The sequence below is a fragment of the Ambystoma mexicanum genome, chromosome 4q (assembly GCF_040938575.1).
Source record: "Ambystoma mexicanum isolate Mex_15411 chromosome 4q, UKY_AmexF1_1, whole genome shotgun sequence".
Lineage (NCBI taxonomy): Eukaryota > Metazoa > Chordata > Amphibia > Caudata > Ambystomatidae > Ambystoma > Ambystoma mexicanum.
Window position 1 is genome coordinate 1064736614 of NC_090928.1, and position 12568 is coordinate 1064749181.

Here is a 12568-nt window from a genome sequence, read left to right on the forward strand (position 1 = left end):
GTGTGGAGCATCTATTTGGACTGTGTATTGATATATTATTAATGGTGCATGTTGTTAATACTCATAAAGGATTACTGGAAGGTTTGAGCAGTGGACCATCAATAAAATATACATGACATTATCAAGCCACCCCTGAGCGGACGACCAAGAGTTGCTGCTCACTGCATGGGGTTGTTGCCTATTGTCTTTCCTGATGACAGTGACGGGTATATGCTTTTCCCTACCTCTGCTCCTACCACAGAACCTTGGGGGATGCAGGGGTATCTTGGACACTCCCCTGGGGGTGGAGCAAAGGCTCTGCGAGGTAGGGCTGACAAAAATCACATCATTAACACTTAAATCCTTCATACCTTTGGCTTCTACTGACCTGGAAAGTGGGCCTTTTGGTGACTTTCATGCGTGGAGTCATTGAGATCTAAGGCTCTATCGGCTTCCTAGCTCTACACTATTTTGCATGAGGATGAGGTGGGTTTACACCCTCATCCAGCCTTTTTACCTAAATTGGTGCCCTCATTCCATATCAACATGCAGGTGGTCTTGCCCACCTTATTTTTCTGAATCCCCAGTCCCTGACTTTGCTCTTCACTCTCCCAATATCAGGCAAGCACTAAAGGTATACCTGCATCTAACTAAATTGTTTAGGAGATCAGACTCCCTTTGATACTTTCAGTGGTCGGCACCACGGCTCAAGTGCCTCCAAGGCCACTATTCCCAGTTGGCTAGTCTCAGATGTCAGACACTGCTATTGCATGCAGAAGCCCGAACCTCCTGAAAGCATTCATGCTCATGCCATCTGGGCCTTTGCCTTGCCCAGGGACTTTCGGCGCAATGTTCCATTAAAATTTATGAACAAGGCCACCACATGGCTTTCACCATGTCTGTTTTTAAAAAAAGTGGGTTTCATTGATTCCTTCGCAGAGCACTGCCCTGAAGAAAGCCCATCTGACTTCCATCAAAAATGCTGGGACAAATGTATTAAGACATAGGGGCTGGAACACGTGTAGCCAATATGACTGCTTGAAAGACAAGCTGTTAACTCCCATCGAGGTGTCTGGTGTGTACAAAAAAAAGTGGATACACTATGTGTTTTTTACTTAAATTAAATATACAAAAATAAAATAACTGTACTTAAAAAGTGGATGTGTAATGAGCACTTGAACCACATCGTTACTAACCCGAAGACAGAGTTTTTATATGAAGTGTTAATGCCGGTATGACTGAAATTTGGTATCAATGATTTGTTATGTGTAAATCAATGTATTTGACATTAATTTTATGAAAATATCATGAATACATTTATAGATTTGTAAAAATAATTTGGGTTTCAGACGGACAACAAAATGCTAAAAAAATGCTAAAACTAAATAGAGCATAAAAAGAGTGTTACCACAAATAAATGTGTAGATAAGGGAGGGGTAACCAGTTCATACGATACAAATTGCATCGGAGCAATTTGAACAGCTTTTTTCATTTGATGCCCCAGTTTAACCACAAGGTCAAAGATGGCCGCCGCTGCCTGGTAACACTCTTCCCTGGCCTCAGCTCAGCCTCCAGTCATCCCATTGGCTATCTAACAGCATTTGGAACCCAATTGGAACATGCCGGTAGGCGAAGCCGGCCCTCACCCAAGGCACTCACCAAGGTGCCTGACCGAGTCGCCGGAGCATGCCCAGCCTTATTCCATCTCCAGCCCTCCCACGTAACTAATCCCACCACTCTGCTATTTCCACGCAGCAGCCCAACGAACTAGCCCACCGCTCTGCGTTTTACTTTTGTCCTAGTGGCTGCTGGAATTGCCGGATTCGCACCTCCCTTCGAGCTGTCTAATCTGGGAGCTCCATCTACAGCCCTTCCTGGCCTACAGAGGATTACGTGCTCCCTGCAGCCCACCCACCTCACTACACACAGCTGGGTGAGTCGATGGTTCTGCGCCTTAGGCTCGCATCCAGCAGTGCATGACCATGGAACTGTCCCCTAAGCGAATAGCACTTAGTTGCACTATACCTATGTAGCTGGCTGGTTACTGTACTACGCCACACCGTGCACTGAGCGCCCAAACTCGCATTTTGTCCAACTTGCAAATGCTATTGGCTCCCTGTAATGTATTACAGCTGAACTGCTCCCAAAGAGTACATGCTTCAACCTTACTATAACTAATTTGCTATTGCTCTAGCCACTCCCCATTGCACAACTACTGTCCTGCTACCAATTAGTGACTGCTAGTTAGCTACTCTGTCCTTCACCCAGCCTGCAGCCCAATCAGGCCCAGGCCTGTTAAGCCACCTGAGCCCAATTACCTCACATTGCCCACCCACCTCATGTCACGCCGCCCCACTGACTTATCATTGGTCTCTCCACGATACACGACAACTTGCAGTGGCACCCACTTGACCTCTCCTTCACCTACCGATTTATCAGTTATAAGCCAACCCTTCACTCGGGCAATCCACCCGATCTGCACAACTTACGCAAGAATAGCCACACTGCCAGTCATTCAAGTTTACCCATCCCCTCTTACTAACCTCACCTGAACTTGCACTCAACCACCTATGAACCCACACATCTGATTCAGACCATACCATGCTTCCACCTACTACCCTTACCGCGGCCTTGATCAATCTTCTGATCTACGCCTGCCACTGCCTGACACTATCCTACCTCAGGCTCCACCTACCACTATCATACCCCTACCTCTTCCTGGCCCCATCACCCCATGTGGCCTTAACTAAACACTACCACTTGACGCCTTAGCTGACACACTACCTACCTCCACCCCAAGTCCAGCTCATCCTGAAACCCATGACCTCCCCTTCAGGTCTCGCAGCATCTCACAGCCTCCCTCGCCCCCTGGCACTGAGAAATTCCCTCCAGGTAGTTAGAACTTATCTCTCGAGAGACACCACAGGGAACCTATCCCCCTGCCCCTTGGCAGAAACTCACTCCTCACACACCGTAAGGAGCGCATGACCCATCAACCCACTACCCCCCCCACCCACAACACCCCCAACCATACCATCCTGGGAGCCCTCATATACGCCAGATCCCTTCCTGCCCACGCACTTGACATTGCAGGCATAATCACCCTACACCACCTAGATTTCTTAACTATAAAGGAATCCTGGCTCAACGAAGCCTCCGGCCCGCTCTGTCCCTAGCTGTCTTGGACAGCTGCACTATTTACAGAAGGGACAGACTCAACGCAAAAGGAGGAGTAGCAGCCATCATGGCCAAATCCTCCTTGAACTTGAGAGGTGTGCCTTCCACCCCCCTGTGAACTCCTATCAGTAAAACTGTCTTTCAGAGACAGCGACACTCAACATCCACCGCCCCCCAGGGACCTCTCGTCTTTTGAGAATGAAGTCACTCAAATCATCTCTTCTAATACAAAACCTAAATCTCAAACCATCATATTGGGGGATTTCGACCTAGGCCTGAACGACTCACTCAACACCAATGCTCTCTCCTTGGCCAACTCTGTCAGCACTTGGCTTGTCGTGCAAGATACAGCACCACACTTGTGTCAAAGGACGTATTCGAGTGGATTGTGTCCTCCAACGTATTGCTCATCTTGGATGTATTCCATCCAGCTTTTCTGCTCTTTGAAATTTTTTTGGCAGAGGGCGCCGTGCGTCGTCGTCGAGTCGATGGTCCCTCGAAGGCCTCCGTCGCGGGTGACGTCATCGGGTGTATAAGTAGCACGCGCGGTGCCCGTTGGCTACAGTTCCGTTTTTCCGCAGTATACGTTGCTTCGGACATTCGGCACGCCTCGAGTTCTGTGAAGAAATATAATATACAAAGAAGAAATATGTCCTCGTCCTCGACGCCGACCACGACCCGGAGATCAGGATTCAAAAAGTGCAAATCGTGCGTCTCAAAAATGTCGATCTGACCCACTCCGTGAGTGTTTGTGGTGCCTCGGAGAAGGGCACAACATGGAGGCATGTTCGAAGTGTCGGGCGATGACTGGGAAGGCCTTGAGAGAAAGGAGAGGAAAGCTACAGGCAGGTCGAAACTCAAAAAGCCTCTAGCGTTGAGTCGAGACCCCAAGAGGAGAAATCTCCTCGATGCAAAAGGCATCGATCTAGATCCCAAAGCGATTCTCATCGCTCGTCGTCTTCGTCCAAAAAATCGAAGAAACGACGCCACAGGTCTCCCTCCATCTCATCATCAGACGAGTCTCCGAAAAGGATGAGATGCCCCACGAAACATTAGTCTTCCGAAGAGTGGGAAGCATTCAGGGTCAAAATGATGGAGGTGTTTGAGAAGGCGAAGCCTCTGTCCGCGCCTTCTTCGGAAGCCGGCTGGGAGCTTCATCGCTCTGACACTCATGCGCCCTCCAGCGTGGGAGATCGAAAAAGGAAGGATAGGGAGCCTTCCAGGATGCCGAGCGAAAAAAGCTCCAGTCGAGTCGACCGCTCGAGGTCACCGACGCCGTCCGAGACCTATCACACCTCGAAGGGAAAATTGTCGAAGACCGCCTCGACGCCCTCGAAGCAGACCCTGTTGACGACCACTATGTCGTCGACGCCTTTATCGACGTCGACGCCGAAACCCTCGGCGCCAAAGGCTCCAGCCAAGCCAGGGAAGCCAGAAAAAGAGGAGGAGAAATTTACAAAACATGTAATTTCCTCAGAGCCTGCTACTACACCTCTTCCTCCTCCTCTCCCAGAGAAGGCTTTCAAGCCTCTCCCTAGAAAGGAGTTTTTCAAATCCCTGACCTCAATTTCTGAGGAACAGGAGAGATCTGATGAGGAAAATGTACCTTTTGGGTTCGAATATGGCACCCCAAATGTCCCAGAATGCTTGATCTCGGAGGAAAGCAGAATGAGGGAGTTGGTGGAGTCTTTACACAATGCAAGTGGCATTGACACTTCTCCTGAGAATGGCTTTGGTAGACCAGATCCAGGAGAGCATGCCAGTCTATTTTACCATCAGTTAATGACCAAGGTGGCAGATTACTTGGGATGGGCTAAACCACCCGCCCAATTCGTCCAAGACATATTGTACCATGTTCCCACTGAAGACCCAGTACTACCTTTTCATGTAGCCTTGCAAAACAGGGTGGCCAAGAATTGGGGAAATCCGGATTGTATTCCTCAGGTAAATAAGTCCCTCGCATCAAAATACTGCCCAGCCAGTAGCGACCCTGGCTATCTGTCAAAACATCCAACTCCCGAGAGTCTGGTCATACAGGCAGCCACAGCTTCCAACAAACTTGCGTATCTGTCTATCCCCCCAGACAGGGACGATAAGTGTGTGGATAGTTGGGCACGGAAGCTATTTTCAGCCGGGAGCATGGCATTAAAACCTGCCAACTCCACATGTGCCTTGGCAACATTTTTGTACTCTGTGGGAGTGCATTGCAATGGCGGCGGAGCACATACCAGAAGGGGAAGAAAGGGAAGGGTTCCTAGCCATCGTTGGAGATAGAAAGGAAGCCATGCAGGAATCCCTTCAATCTGGATTGGACACTGCAGATAGTTTAAGCAGGTCCATGGGCACTAGCACAGTAATGTGCAGATTTGCGTAGTTATGGAAGTCCGGTTTTGCACCGGACGTACAGAACCCCCTTATGAACATGCCTTTTGATGGGTCTCACCTTTTTGGCAACAAGGCTGACTAGAGCCTTGAGGTTGCAGACCTCAAAAGCAGCTGCCAAATCTTTAGGAGCGGCTATTAGGCAACCTCAGCCTTTTCGTGCGCAAGGGCAGTCATGGAGGGGACGATTCTATCGTTATTACACCTCATATGGAAAGGCGAGAGGAATGGCCAGTCAAAGGGGCCAGAAAAAGGCCACTCGCGGTGGATGAGGAAAACGTGCTAAACCAGCTCCAGCTGCAGCCTCTCTGCCATCAGCGGCTGCAACATCCACCACAAAACCACTTTGAGGACTTGCATCACAAAACACCTGTAGGAGGCAGGCTGTCACAACATCTGCAAGAATGGCAAGCCATTATTTCAGATGTTTGGGCTCTAGAAATAATAGCCCAAGGCTACTGCCTTCCCTTTCTAAAGCAACCTCAAAGCAATCCGCCAGGGAGACACCCGTTGAAGTCTTCAAACCCGCTCCTACAGCAGGAAGTTTTAACCCTGCTGGAGAAAGGTGCTATAGAACCAGTACCTGCAGCGGAGAGGAACAATGGATGGTACTCCACGTATTTTCTGGTCCCCAAAAAGGACGGAGGACTGAGACCCATCTTGGACTTCTAAAACTTGAACAAGTTCCTCAGGAAGGGCAAGTTCGGTTACCCTTTCTCAGATCCTTCAGGCCCTTCAACTTCAGGACTGGTTGGTGTCATTGGACCTCCAGGATGCTTATTTTCATGTGCCGATTCATCTCAAACACAGAAAATACCTGATGTTCGTAGTTGGCGACTCACACTATCAGTTTCGAGTCCTGCCATTCGGGTTGACCTCCGCCCCGAGGGTGTTCACCAAGTTAATGTTAGTGGTGGCAGCGCTCCTCGGGAGAGGGGGGGGGATTCATGTCTACCCCTACCTGGACGATTGGTTGATTAGAGCGCGTTCTGCTGAGCAAGCACTGGATCATCTGAAAGTCACCTGCCACTTCCTCTACAAACGGGGCTTCTCCCTCAATTTCAAGAAGTCACAGATGACCCCTTCCCAACAGCTTCACTATATAGGAGCTGTACTAGACACATCCTTGGGAAAGAGCTCACCTCCCAAGGCGAGGGCTCAAGACATTCTTCAGATGGTTTCCAATTCCAAAATGCCCAAAATCTCCAGGCTTGGTTGCTCGGCCTCATGGCATCCTGCATCTTCCTGGTGCCAGAGGCATGCTTGAGGATGAGATCCCTTCAATGGGCTCTAAAGACTCAGTGTTCCCAGTTCTCGGGTCAAATGGTGGATCTTCTTCAGATTCCGAACAAGGTCAGACAAGACCTTCTATGGTGGACCTGTACAGAGAACATCCTAAAAGGAGAACCTTTTTGTCAACCATGGCCGGAGATCACAGTAGTGACGGACGCCTCACTCCTGGGGTGGGGAGCTCATGCCAACGATTTGACAATCAACGGTCGTTGGTCTCCATCGGAGTCCAAACTGCACATCAACCCTTTAGAGCTGAGGGCAATCAGACTAGCGCTGAAGGCCTTCCTGCCATCTGTCAGGGGAAAGAATGTCCCGATAATGACGGACAACACAGTGGCCATGCACTACCTAAACAAAAGAGGTGGTGTGGGGTCACTACCTCTGTGCAGAGAGGCAGTGCAGCTCTGGTATTGGGCGATTCAGGAGGGAATCTCTTTAACAGCAATTCATCTAGCCGGGGAAGAGAATATGAGGGCAGATGCCCTGAGCAGGCAGAGCACGGTGTCCCACAAATGTGAACTTGCTCAGGAAGTCATTCAAGAGATCTTCGCCCTTTGGGGAACCCCTCAGGTAGACCTATTCGCAACCAGTACCAACCGAAAATGCGAAAGGTATTGGTCAAGGGAATTTCCCCCGAGAGGATCCCTGGGGGGCGCGTTCGTGGTGGATTGGAATTTCCCACTATTGTACGCGTTCCCTCCGATTCCCGTCATTCATCCGGTCATCGGGAGGCTAAGATGCTTCGGGAACCGCATGATCCTAATTGCCTCGGATTGGGCCAGGAGAACGTGGTACCCGGACCTTCTAGATATGTCCATCTGTCCTTCAGTACATCTTCCTCAGAGAGAGAACCTTCTCTTTCAAATGGAAGGTCAGGTTCTCCATCCAGAGGTCAAAACACTCAACCTTCATGCTTGGTATCTTAAAGGCTGAGATACAGGGACTGGAACCTTCCAGATGATGTTATGGAGGTGTTGCTTTCGGCAAGGCCAGCAACAAAGTCTCTATACCGTTGCCGTTGGAAAACGTTTTGCAACTGGTGCAGAGAAAAGAATGTCGATCCTTTTCTATGTTCTTCTCCGGAAGTACTATCTTTCCTTCTGACCCTAGCACATAGAGGTCTAAATATCGTAACAATAAAAGGTTACCTTGCGGCGTTTTCCATTTTCAAGTGCTCATTGGAAGAATGCTCCTACAAGTACCGATTTGGGATCTCAATTTAGTCCTAAAATTCTTAATTTGTGATCCCTTTGAGCCTATGCACACGTGTCCATTAAGATTACTAACGTGGAAAACGGCCTTCTTAGTTGCTCTAAAATCAGCAAGAAGAGTGAGCGAATTGCAGGCACTGTCTTCTGGCCCACCCTATACTGTGTTCCATACTGTGTATTGAGGGTTAAACCATCATTTTTACCAAAATTAATATTTGATTTTCATTTAAGTCAGAACTTTATTTTACCCAGATTCTATCCTCCACCTCATCCTTCTAAGGAGGAGGAAAGATTACACAGACTGGATCCAAAAAGAGCTTTAAGCTTTTAGATCTCTATACTTTCTAGACTTAGATTGGACAACCAATTGTTTATAGGCTACACAGGAAGAAAACGGTCAATCTATAACCAAACGCTGGATCGTACTTTGCATTTCAGAATGCTACAGACTAGCACAAAAAGACCCACCAGAAGGGTTAAGGGCTCATTCCACCAGAGGCATTGCCTCTTCCACAGCCCTTCAAAGTGGTGTTCCAATAAGGTCCATTTGCGAAGCAGCAACTTGGTCTTCACTACACACCTTCTCAAAATTCTATAACCTGGATGCTTCCCAGTCTAGGGACCTGACTTTTGGAAAAACAGTGCTTTATTCCACCATCTAAAGGCATTGGGGGGGGGGGGGGGGAAATCTGACCCCTCCTCCAGAGAAAGTATGCAAAATACTGCTTTCGGAGTCTATCTGAGATGAGGAATACGTTGGAGGGCACAATCCACTCGAACAACAAGTTACTTACCAACTGGTAACGTTCTTTCGATTGGATGTTCCTCCAACGTATTCCTCATCGCCCTCCCAACCTACCCCTCTGTAGATTTTTCCGGGTTATTGCCATCTCAAATCTCGCAAGGCTGATACCTGTCTGCCGGCAAAATCTACACAATACAAGATCACAGGCAAAAAAAGGGGGAAAAACAGAACTGAGGCCAACAGGCGTCGCGCGTGATACTTATACACCCGATGATGTCAACCTCGACGGAGGCCTTCGAGGGACCATCGACTTGACGACATCGACGCACGGCGCCCTCTGCCAAAAAAATTTCTGAAGAGCAGCAAAGCTAGGTGGAATACATCTAAGATGAGGAATACTTTGGAGGAACATCCAATCGAAAGAACGTTACCAGTTGGTAAGTAACTTGTTCTTCTCGACTGGCTTGCAGGTATCAACTGCACTTCCACCTTTGTATCTAACTCTCCCTGCCCTTGGACTGATCACCACCACATCACATTCAACATCAACACCAAGATCAGCCTTACAAACATCCCCATTATTGCCCAAGAGGTGCCCTCGAGAAACAAAAAGCATCACAGCTAACAACTTGCTCCCACTATTGCAACCTTTCCTGGCCACACCCACGGACAATACTGCTGACCCCACCAAAATGACCCGACTCTACAACGACACCATTCTGGCTGCTACAAACAAAATAGCTTCTCTTGCGCTACGCAAAGCTAAACAACCGGCCCACCTCAATGCCTGGTTCTCCCTGGAGTTAAAAGATCTAAGAACTAACAGGAAAGCAGAATCACTCTGGAAATAATCACCCACATCTACTAACAAAAATCTTTTCAACGCTGCCTTCAGGAACTACAAACAAAACAATACTCCTTGCCAAAGGCAAATTATACAGCGATAGAATATCCAAAGCCAGCTCCAACACCAAGGAACTATTCCAAATCCTCAGAACTCAAAACCCCCATCTCACCCCCTAAAAGTTGTAATAAAGATACGGACTAGTGCAAGAACATTCAAAATGCCCTCCAAGACAAATCGGTCACCTCCAATCCTTAATTGAAGCCAAACAGCCTAGACCATACCCACAACCCCCCACCTTACTCTGCTACCCCACCCACCTCAGTGAGTTTCCACAATTCAAATTCACTGAGGTCTCCATCCCAGAAGTCCTGAAGATCATCCTTAGCCTAAAACCTTCAAAGTGCCCAGGCAAACCATGCCCACCTACAGTCATCGAAGACTGGTGATGGAAGGGGCGAGTTGGGGTGCACAGTCATATCAATGCCTCCTTCAAAAACCACTGCATCCCATCCGACTAAAAAGAAAAAGCCTGGGTACTATCTCTATTAAAAAAAATAAAAAAAACACCCTGGACCCCTACGAAAATACCGCCCAATAACAGTACCGTTTCTTTTGAAAATTCTCGATAGTCGCATATCTACAAATTCAGAAATACCTGGAAACCAATAACATCCTGAGGTTATGCCAGTCTGGTTTCTGTCCGAGACACAGAACAGAAACCGCACTTCTGGACCAAATGGACAACCTGAGGGACAGTGGGAAAATAGCTGTGCTTCTACTACTAGACCTGTCTGCTGCTTCCGATCTAGTGGACCACAATATTCTGTGTAAACACCTAACATGAGCAGCAAACTTCTCCTCGAATGCCACTCTATGGATAAAATCCTTCCTCCGTGACAGAACCATGGAAGTCTTCTCCCTTAAAGCCGAAGCACCCCAACCCTAGTCGCCTGTGGAGTGCCACCAGGCTCCTTTGTGGCCCCCACTCTGTACAATATCTTCACAAAGCCACTCTTTGACCGTCTTGATGACCTGGGTGTCACCTACACCAATTACGCAGATGGCACCCAGGTCCCCCATACCCATCCCAGGAGACCACAACACTGACACAGCCACCATCAATGCCATTTACCAATCTATCCAAGATTGGATGGCGCAGCACGAAATAAGACTGAGCTGCTTATCGGCTCCCAACACGGAATGGCCAAACCTACCCACCTCTTTAAGTCTTTAATCATAGATGGACACACCATCATACTAATGAGGTGAAAACGCTTGGCTTCCACCTAGAATCCGCACTCGATCTTAACAAATAAATGCCACCACCCCAGTCACCGCATACACATGCAAACTCATCAGAGCCTTAATCCTCACGCCTTGACTACTGCAACCCCCTGTATGCCGGGGATGAAGACTCAAAATATCCAGAAACTACAGGTCCTACAAAACAATGCCCTAAGAGTTGCACTCAACGTCCCCAGATCAGCACACATCTCAGCCATTAGACACCAACAACACTGGCTCCCAGTACAGGAACGCATCATATTCAAATCACTCACCCTAACCCAAAAATGTCTTCACCAGATGGCCGCCTACCTGTCCAACAGTATCACTCCTACACAATGCTTCAGACCTACCCACACAGCCTATCGGCACTGCCTAGCCACCCTGAGGGTCACCCTCCAAAAGGCAGGTGGTAGCAGTTTCCCCACTTTTGCCAGCAAAATCTGGAACGGTCGCCTTCTCAGAGCCCAGGAATCTTTTTGGATCTTCAGGATACCACTCAAAACGTACCTCTTGACCCAGTGTAAGTAACCAAGCATCCCCCCTCAATTAGCTTGTCTCCATCCCCGCCCCAATCTGCAATCTGTCTATTATGATGATCCCGCCCTCTGTAATGTCATCTCCACTTACTGTTTTTACTTGCTTGTGTAACAATTGTAACTTCTATACTCGGATGCCTTTTGGGCTTGGCGCGCTATAATAAACTTCAAAATAAATAAATACATTGCAGCCAGGGATCTGAGGTTTTCCTATTCTTAAATATTGTGTTTAGCCAAGTTAATGCACCCAATGTAGGTATATCTCAAAGCATGTAATCCACCAATTACATTTTTACAAATGTACCTTTTATCGTTATTCCCTTCCCCCTTAGAAAGCCCAAACTGTCAGCATTACCAGTGATTATTAAATCCTTCTTCTGGTATTTAAATCCTCCTCCCCCTTAATGAACTGTTCTATTTGCTACTCCATCACACACTCTTATATCCTAAGCTTTTACAATCTTACTGTTCAGTACCCCAACAAAATCTCTCCTCCCTCCCCCCACCCACTCCCCCCGCTGCGTGCCCCCTTCTTGCTGCATTCAGATTCCAGTCTTTCTCCCTCTTGGTTGCCCATCGCCGGAACTCCCTACCACAAGAGATTTAGACGATTCACACAATGATGGGCATCAGAATGACCCTCGAGATTTCGGCACACTTTTGATGCAACTCCTTACACTTGCACTACCGTGATCCCTCTGCAGTGATTAATCCCAATCAAATGTATATTTAAATATTGAAAATAACATTCATATTAAGTATGTCTACTTATATAACTGTGTTGCCCCCTGTAGATGTTCCATTTCCCTTCCACTCGAGCATGTTATTTTGTATCATTCATTGTAATTTGATGTCGCTTTGTAAAACGCCTAGAAATGGCATGTACATTTTCTTTGGTTGAAAACACTTCCCACTCTCTCATAAATACAAATGTCAAATCATAGGGCACGATGCAATCGGAACTGGAACAACCAGGCTCCTTTGTCAATTATGCCTGACTTCCAACAGGAAAGAGCATGTGTAAATCCAAAACGCATACTTTTTCAACATGCACCCAGTGGTTCCTATTATCACATTGAAATCAGCAGAAACTCTTGGAAACAAAGTGTGG

At 47.8% G+C, this 12568-nt stretch overlaps 1 protein-coding gene across 1 annotated transcript in view; it reads left to right on the plus strand.

The window, feature by feature from the left end:
• Positions 1-12568, plus strand: part of DISP1 (dispatched RND transporter family member 1) — a 222608-nt gene that overhangs the window by 152189 nt on the left and 57851 nt on the right. The gene's annotated exons all lie outside the window — the stretch shown is intronic.